This window comes from Hordeum vulgare, chromosome 6H (genome assembly GCF_904849725.1).
Source record: "Hordeum vulgare subsp. vulgare chromosome 6H, MorexV3_pseudomolecules_assembly, whole genome shotgun sequence".
Taxonomy (NCBI): Eukaryota; Viridiplantae; Streptophyta; class Magnoliopsida; order Poales; family Poaceae; genus Hordeum; species Hordeum vulgare.
In genome coordinates, this window is record NC_058523.1 from 380,138,965 (window position 1) to 380,148,971 (window position 10,007).

The following is a 10,007-nucleotide window of genomic DNA, read 5'->3' on the forward strand; positions in this document are numbered from 1 at the left end:
GCGTGGGAAAAAGTCTAGGCCCGTCTAGTTCACTTATTATTTCAAGCACATCAACCTAGTTTGTTAGTTTTTTTTCATTTTTTTATTTCAATTTATATTTTTATACCTTTTTTTATTTTTTATGTGTCATGTAGGAGGCCAGGACACGCACGTAATGCAACCGACCGGTCGTGCACGCACGTACGCAGGCAGCCTGCCATGCACGGACGTACCTCCTGCATGCACGCATGGGCATGCACGTACGCAGGTAGCAGCCGGCCATACCTCCTGCGTGCACGTATGCAGGTAGCAGCCAGCCATGCACGTAGCAGGCAGCAGTGAGACAGAGCCGAACGCCGCGTGCGGGCACGCACATAGGGGCATTGGCGGCAGTGCCGGCAGTAGGCAGCGACGACGGCAACGTGCGCGGATGCGTTAAGCGGGCGGCCCATCTCGCTCTTCACGCGTGGAAAATTTGTGAAAATAAAAAAAGTGAGAAAAAAAGTTTGCAAATTTTGAAAAAATAATCATGGATTTAGAAAAAGTTGAACAGTTTTGAAAAAAATGGGTTTTCAAAATTAAAATTCATGGATTTTTTAAAAAATTGTAAAGTTTGCAGGTTATTTTATACGTAGGAGCACCTCAAATGAAAAGGAAAATATAATTCTTATAAGCTAGGTAGACAAGCTAGCAAACAAGCACCTGAATGAATTCTTGTACGAGCAGCCGCACCTTGCCTCCAGCCAGTACGCGAGCGGCAGTAACTAGCAAGCCGTACGTTGCCTCCAGCCACTATGCGAGCCGCACATGTATTTAAATTTTTAAATGTCCCAAACATTTCTTTGAAATATATGAAAAAAATTCAAATACAACATATATTTTAAAATACAACATATACAACATTTAAATATATTTTGAAAAAGGGAGTCGCCCTCGTGCATATTTTTTTGTTTTTTAATAAAATAAAAGTTAAATGGGCCGGTCCAGCGGGGAGTAAGGTGTGCGTCTTTTGGAATTTTTTTAAACGGAATAAATTAATACGGACCGGTCCATCAAATAAATCCCGGTTGACACAGTGTGAAGGTTTGATTTAGACCAAGATTGCATAGTTTGAGGTGCAATTGATTGGAATTTTAATTTGAGGGTTCATTTCGTTCGACCAATACAAGTTTAAGGTTTAAATTAGATTTTTCTTCTAATTTTTAGAGAATCATGTCCCGATGTCTCGTGGTACTGTAAATTCGGTTTAGGAGAATCGTATAATTTATGTTTTTACGGAACTGTTTTCTTACCGACGGATCCAGGGCTTGGCCGGGTCATGATCTTATCCATAAATGCATAGTCAGCTAGCTGGTAGGACAATTAATTTATTGATTCTCTTTCATGCATAGTCGATCAATTATTGGCCAACGTGACTAGGAAATTAACTCACCACATAGGAGTAGATAGTACTAGGAAGGTAGGATTACGTTTCTTTTGGACATTGACCCCTTAGGCCTTGTTTGGTACTAGTGTTTTTGAGAAGATTGGTGGGGATAATCCTTCAAGGAATTAGGTGAAACCCCAACCTTCACCCAATCCCTTTAAATCCCCATTTATCCCCAATACACTAGGTAGGGGTAGTGTATTGTGTATTGAGAAAAATGCACTATAATTTGGGGATTTGAGGAGAAATGTGGGGATGAAACATGTCAAATACACTAGAACCAAATGGTATTATGGGATGTGTGGGGATTGAGGGGTTTGACCGGGATAATCCCCACAAATTCCCTAAAATACACTAGTACCAAACAAGGCCTTAGGGTGAGTTTGGTTTGAGAACCAAAAAACATGGCATGTCATGGTCTCGTTCCGAAGGAATGGGTTGGTTCCATTCTTGTGTTCGGTTGAAGATAAAAAATGTCATGGGTTCGTTTCATTCTTGTGTTTGGTTGGTGATATGAAATGAGAAGAATATGACTCAACTCACCTTGTGGGGTTTTTCTTTTTCTTTTATCAAAATATTATATAAAATCCAGCAACATTTCCATTGTATTTTTGGTTTTAACAATTATCAAGGATGTTTTTTTCTTCTATCAATAAAAGAAGAATAACCAGGTGACTCCTTCGATTTGGTGGAATTGCTTGATGAAGCATATATAGGGAATATTCTTTTTTTGAGGATCACTCGGTTCCGGTTCCATCCTCAACTAAACACTGGAATGGTGGACTGCGGACGGAATCAACCCGTCTCGTGCAAGTATATCCTCAAAGCAAACACACCCTTACTACCGTGAGTGGCTTAGTTAGTTCGTTTGTGTTTTGTTCAAATTTAGATGCTTTTCAGGTACGACATATTGGTCCGAGTCGACCAAGATTGAATCAATTCTTAGTCAAATAACATAATACATAAAAAGAAAAATAATTTTTTTTTCATAAATCTTAATGTAAGACCTCATAAATATAACATTGGTCTAGACATAATCAAGTCCGAGTCGACTGAGATTTATCATGAATATTGCATAAACAATAAACCCAGAGTGGCGTGGTAAAATGGTTTCGAAGCTGATACTAATAGACCGTGTTGAACTAAAGACTAAAGAATATCATGACATTTACATGTAAGAGGCCTTCATTGCAAACTGGGGCAAGTCGATTTTGACGAGAAGACTCACGCGAGGGCAGCATGGAGTGGGGGATAACGTGGCAACAACGTTCTAGTTGTAGGAAAGTGCCAAGGTTCATCCGTACACACAGACGGGGGTTGAGGGTTGGGGGTTGTCGTTGCGAGAAAAAAAACATGAGCGAGAGGGTGAAGTTAGAGGGATGTCGAGGCGGCGACGACACGTCAATGTGCAATGGTCAGAGGAGAACGTGTTAACGCGGCACACGGATTGTGGCACCACGTGGTTCGCTAATGCTGAATGTGGGGATCTTCAGAACCCTGCGTCGCCCTTCTCGATTGGCTCGGGGAACCCTAGCCGCCGTCCAACAGCCTCCCGCTGTCGCCCACTCCCGCATCACCGCTACCGGAGGGTCGGCCGACGAAGCCGCGCCGGACCCTAGGATGGCAGTGGCGGGGTGGATCTGATGCGTCGTGCGCTCCCCCAACCCTACCCACCCCTTTCGGCGAGCTCCCTCGATGCGGTGGGCATCACTTCTTCCCCGTGTCCATTCCTGCTGCTCTCGCGGGAACTATGGTTGCCTGGGCCGCACCCGACGGCTAGCTCCGGGACTCCTCTTCCGCCACCACCACCCCGTCACGATCTGGTGTGTGGTCCTCCGGCTGGCAACGGCTCTTCCGGCGGCCGGACGCGCACCCTTGGTGCGGCTCCTTCTCCATCCCTCGCGAGCTTCGGGATGATCCACCTCACGCGACGGCCATGGAGCTGCTTGGTGTTGCCTGGCGATGGCGACCTTTGTCGTGCGCCGGCCGAGTCTTGGCTGCGTGTGTGTGTTCCTGAACCCGCATCCAGCCCACACGACAGGGGTGTGTCCAGCCCGACAGCCATGGACTTGCGCCCCCTTCCAGCGTCCATGGCCGGTCGATGCGGCCCGGGAAGGCAAGCCCCATGAGCTACATTTTCCGACTCCTACAGCTCGCCAGTGCTGCGGCGACTCCGCATCCCCACCCTACTGGAGCCTTGGTTGGTTGCTCATCCCGGCGAGTGTTTGATTCCGGCACACTCCAGGAGTTGCGCCCCCTTCTGGCTCCTTGGGCTCGCCAGCGTCCTTGCTGCTCCGGTCCCGGTGACCCGAATCTGCATTACCCTCCAGACCTCAGTTTGCTCGGGCCTCGGGCCACCGCTGCATCCCCCACCGCCCGTCATCCGCCCAACCGTCCACCTCCGTGCCCCGTTTGTCCCTATGTCGCTTCGTTCCTTGCATGTCCACTGACGCCCGTTGCCTCTTCATTGGCGGGCATGGCTCCCCTTCCTATGTTCGTGGTTCCGGCCTATGCTCGACTTTCTCTTCTCCGACTCATGCTTCGATGACTTGGGATTGCTCGGACTCTGGCCACAGAGAAATCATTGCCTTCTATGATGGCTGTGTCAACACCAGTGGGTGATGTCCTCTTCTTGAGGCGCTGTCATGGCCGTTATATAGGCCCTTCTACGAGCATCAGGGGAAACCCTAGGTTTGATCTTTCAGATCGGGCAGCGATGGCGTCTTGACGTCGTACTCCTTCATGAAGGCGCCCTCTTGGTTGCTTGCGGTGTCCTCAGTCCTCGATCGGATGATGTCGGTTCTCTTGGTGTTGGTCCGAGCTACTTCTTAGGATGGCGAGCTTAGCTATGGTTTTATCTTGTTTGGACCGAGCATACCATGTCTCTTTGCTCTGGACAGTGTGTTCACACCTTTAGTGTTTGTGTCATGTGTTGTACCTCACTTTGTACTTGTTCTAACTTCTTCTATCAATGAAATGATACACAAGCTTTGCATATTCGCGGGGACTAATCCTGAATGTGGAAGACAAAGGAATGAAAAGATAGTAGTTGCTTTTATTTCAAATTGGGTCAACTTGATTCAGGCTAGAAGACTCGGGTGAGAGCGGCCTAGAGTGGGCGATAATGTGGCAACGATGTTCTAGGTGTAGGGGGGTGCGAAGGTTCATTAGTTCAAAGATAAGGGTTGAGGATGAGGGGTTGTCGTTACTAGAGAAAAAACATGAGCTTGAGAACCACCACTAGGAGGCGACGTAAAATAAAAGAAGGAAGGGGAGCCGTTAGATTAATCCCATGGCTGAAGAAATTGGCTAGACCTTAAGACTTAGAGCTGACTTAGAACAACTCCAAAGTGCCAACGTATTTTGTCTGCACACATCCTTTTGGATCGAAACGGAGGCGCGATCAACGCAAACCAATGAGCTTCCACTTTTTATCCGCCAACGATCCATTCCCGACCCAAATTTGGGTCCGGTTAGCGGACTCGTGCGATGCCCACCCTCGTCCTTCCATGTCCCACCATGCAGTGACACAACCATCCCATTTGCCCTCTCTCCCAAAAATCTCCCGCCCACCCATCATGGCCGACGCGCGAGACCCCGCCCCAACCACAATCCCTGTTGCCATGGTCGATGCTATGACCTCGTAGCTCGGGCCAGCGGTAAGAAGTAGCCCAACAAGAAGTAGACGCTGGAGCAGCGGGCCATACAGTCCGCGAAGAGGAGTGGTCGGCAGAAGGTTCAAGCCGACAAACTCGAAGTTGCTACCATCGTCGCTCAAGAGGAGGCTGCCATCGTTGAGAGCGACATCGTTTTTGTATGTCGGCATGACCACGTCCAAGATGTATGGCGTGATTGAACTGTGGTTTTTTGTATGTTGGCAACTCTGACAGCCGCTGGCATGAACTATGTTTCGACATGAACTATGGTTCTTTTTAGATCGGCATATATGTCGTCCGCTAGCATGAATTGTCACAAAAACAAACACACATGAAAAATGCTTCGACTAGTTGGTCGCATCGGTCAAGCGCGTATGGACAACGTGTTTTCAGCCGATCCATACAAACAAAGAATGAACAAAATGTGTCTCCATTTGCGTTGGGTTGTTGCTCTTAAGTTAGAGCATCTACACCCGGACCATGCAAATCTGGCCCTTCAAACGCCCGCGCACGCGCGCGGGCGCGTCCGCAGACACTCACTGGTCATGTCTCAAATAATGCATTATACATCTAGATACCTCAAATCCATGCTATTACATGCTACGTAAACCTAATACTAAGTGGAGCTCGCCCAACTTCGTCATGCCCATGTCTGGCGGCTCGTTGCGCCACTCATAGTGTCGGTCCGGTCGCCGGTGAGGTAGAGTAGGACATGTGATACTAGCCGGCTCACGGGAGTCGAGCTCCCGCCGTCTCCCATGCCCTACTATTCCTAGTCGGAGCCGGTAACCCGGACGGTGCCAGTCGATGTGAGGTCAATAACAGATCCTTCCTGGGAGGAGCCGACGTCCACCACGACATCGTTGTGTCGTCCGCACTGGTACATCCTACAGGGCGTCGGAGAGTGCAGCTCCGCCTCTCCAACATCCATCGCAACGAGGGCCTCCGCCGCATCCCGTGCCCGCTGCCTCGCCCGACGGGCACGCGACGCCATTACATCGTCCGAGGACGGCCATGCTTCGTGTTGGGCGCGTCAACAGATGAGTTGCGCTTCCGCCACGGCGTTTGGACGCCTCATGGACCGCATCACCTCCGGTGAGGCGACGATGCGGGATCCAAGCACCGGTTGTGCGGACACAATGGATTCCTGGCGTTGCGCCTCCGAGCGTTGTCGTCATGCGGCCGCCTCCCAAGAGCGACAGAGCGTAAGCCAGACGGCCATCTCCTCCTCTCGGCCGCGTGGGACGAGCTCGTGGTCGACGGATATAGAGGTGAAGGACTCATCATGCCGGAGGTGAGCTTGGGTGGCGGATGAGAGTGAAGGAGAGTGGAGTGAAGTGGCTAGGGTTTGGTCCGTCAAACGGATGGAGACAAATATATATGTAAGGTAGACGCGGGCTGGTGCGGGTCACTGCGGGTCAGGCGGACATGCCCGGGCGCACCCCGGGCTTCTCATATACGTTTTAGATTTAAGTTGGATATGAGAGGTGTTGGTCAGCCCAGACATTTGAATCCTGTTTAAGGGGTCCGTGAGAATCGTTTTTTTGATGATCGACGAATGACCCGGTGGTCTGTCCGAGGTTTAAGAAGGATTTGAAAGGTTCGTTCGCAGATACTCTTACTTTAGTTTTTTTGTTTCTTTGAGGCAGCTTTGTACGTGGCCCCGAAAGATATACGTTGTCTAGTGGTGAGTGGACGGGGAACGACAATCGATCCATTGTACTGTTGTGGTACAGGGCATTAACGTACACGTTCACTACACAGACCAGAAATTTCGCTGGTTCGCATCATTGGCGTGACTTTTTGGCCAGCGCATTCCTTGCCGATAGTATAACAACTGCCAGTTGTTTTGTGAAATCAGTTGGCGCAGCATAGCTTTTGGCATATTCGCTTACGTGGTTGGTGAAACTTGGCAATCACCAATGTTGGCCGTGCTGACACACAGATAAGGACAACACGCCCGAAGAAAAAGTCACCCACTGATCCGCAAAATGGACAAATTTATAACAATTGACGTAAGAACAACTCCGACCGGTTGATTCAAATGGACAGTGATTTTATTCGTTTTTGGTCCGTTTGGATCGACCAGGCGGGTCCGCTTTCGTAAATGGGTCGGTTCGTGCACCCAACGCTCGCCGGATCCATTTTTTACCGACGATAAAAAAAAGACATAATGCATAATTAAACATTAAAAGCCGGCCACGAAGGCCGACGATAGTCCACGCGTCGCGTCCGCATTACATTAAATAAAAATAAAAGAAAACCTAAAACTATGTCCATGCAACCCTAGGCGTCGTCGTCGGGGCCGGTGAGGTCGACCAGCGTTGGCGCAGGGCCGGGCGAGGGGAACATCGAGTTCCAGAGCGCAGCTGCCCGCGCCTCCGTCATCTGCCCCGCCGACGCGGGTTGTGCTGGTGGCGGTGGCAGCACGGCATCACGGGCACGCTCCTCCTCCTTCGCCTCCCGTCGCTCCTCCTCCTCCTCCTTCTCCACCTGCATGAGCCGCAGGCCTTCGACGCGCTCCACCCACACGTACTCCGACCTCGAGTGCTCGAGGTAGGCTTGCGCCTGCCACGGGGTCGCGCCCAACCAGATGGGCGGCGCCGTCACGAACTTCTAGACGACGTCGGTCCACTGGTAGACCTCCTGCGGCTCCGCGGGCTCGAGCTCCGGCCGAGGTGGCACGACGCAGTCGCCGGCGGCCGACAGTGCGATGGCCTCCGCGAGCTGCTGCTGGTACGTCGCCTCCTCTTCGGCGATGCGTCGCGCTTCTTCCTTGCTGTCGCAGAGGACACCAGCAAGTGTCGCCTGGTAGGCGGCCTCAACCTCCTGGTCCTCGTCGCTCACGACAGGCGGGGGCGACGAAGGGCCTCCTGGTTGCACTTCGCGCACGCCACGGTGGTGCTGCTCCTCGTGCTCCACAGCGAACCAAACCTTCCAGTTAGGGGAGTCGGCCGCGTACGTGGGGTCTCGCCGCTGCTCCACCGTCAGCAAACGCCGTCACTTGGTCACCTCCTCGGCATGCACCCGCGCCGACCGTGGCACGGCCGACACCGGAATCCTCTCTGGATCCAGATGCCAGCCGTGCGGCAGCGTGACGTCGGGGTAAGGGAGTGGTACGCGGTGCTCCCAGTGCCACCGCACTTGGTGCACCGGGACGCTCACGCACTGGCGAGGCCGGTGGGAAGACGACGGCGGGGAGATGGCGCGGGGGAAGAGCGGGGCCTTGCCCTTGTTTGGGAAGTCGTCGGCCATGGTGTGCTAGGGTTTCGGTCACTTGGTCGTCGAGGAGGTGGCGAGATAGGGACGGGGGAGGGTTCTCGAAGCGGATGGCGAAACCCACCGCACGCTCGGATTAAAAAAGGCCGGTCGCGGTCGCCGACGCGTGGGCCTGAGGATGGTGGCCGTCATAAATTATGTTGACCGCGGTGGTTGGGGGCGGACACCGAGGGGGCGCGCGCGCGTTCGCTTCGCGTCCGCACCGACGCATTTCAGTCCCAAATTTGGGTCGGAAATGGGTCGACGCGGACGCGAAGCGGACACGTTTTGGCAATGGATCAGCGCGTTGGGCCATCTTTTTTGTCCGCGCCGACCCAAACGAACGGCGGCAGACGAAATGGGTCGCCCCATTGGAGTTGCTCTAACTAATTCTCAAATAAACTTTTTGTAAAAACGAATCCATTCGTCTAACCCTTGTGTGTGGCGCTCGACAAGAAGGGATCACACTATACTGTATGACGTCGAAACCTTAGGCTCCGCACCTCCGGCCACGTTGTCGTCCCTGCCAGGGCCGATCCCAGCCCCCGCATTGTGACGCCTAGGGCAAAGGCATCACACTTGCAATGTGTGGCGCCTTGCGCTTAGGCACCGCACATTGACTTATCCAGCCGTTGGGAGGCCCTTCCCCCATCCCCTCCCCGTTCCCCTCCCCATCCAACAAGAATGGGAGGGTGGTCGCTAGAGTTCGTCCGTCCTCATCAAATCCCTCTCTCAAACCCAACCCAATCGAGAGCAAACAAGTGGGGATTTCAACCCTAAGCCATCCTAAGGTATTTCTCTTCCGATCCCTTACTTTTCATCCGTAAAATCCATCTCATTTCTTCTTTTTGTACACTCTTCGATTTGAGATAGATCCTATTAGATTTTGAATGTATTATGGAAGAATGACGTGATTCTTTGGTGTGTAGCATTAGCATACATACAGTAGTCACTTATGTGAATGTTGATTGTTAATTCTGGTAGAAACTAATGTAATAGGAACATATGTGTAGAAATAAGACAAATATAACATATTTTTAATATTTGTTTATATAAGCGTTCGTATATTATTTATTTTGATATTAGTTTCTATTAGCATTTATATTGGTTTCTATTATTTGTTTCAATATTTGTTCATAATAGGGACATATTGTTGGGGAACGTCGCATGGGAAACAAAAATTTTCCTACGCGCACGAAGACCTATCATGGTGATGTCCATCTACGAGAGGGGATGAGTGATCTAGGTACCCTTGTAGACCGTACAACAGAAGCGTTAGTGAACGCGGTTGATGTAGTGGAACGTCCTCACGTCCCTCGATCCGCCCCGCGAAAAATCCCGCGATCAGTCCCACGATCTAGTACCGAACGGACGACACCTCCGCGTTCAGCACACGTACAGCTCGACGATGATCTCGGCCTTCTTGATCCAGCAAGAGAGACGGAGAGGTAGAAGAGTTCTCCGGCAGCGTGACGGCGCTCCGGAGATTGGTGATGACCTTGTCTCAGCAGGGCTCCGCCCGAGCTCCGCAGAAACGCGATCTAGAGGAAAAACCGAGGAGGTATTGGTCGGGCTGCCATGGAAAAGTCGTCTCAAATCAGCCCTAAAACCCCACTATATATAGGAGGAGGAGGGAGGAGACTTTCCTTGGGGTCCAAGGACTCCCAAGGGAGTCGGCCGAGCCAAGG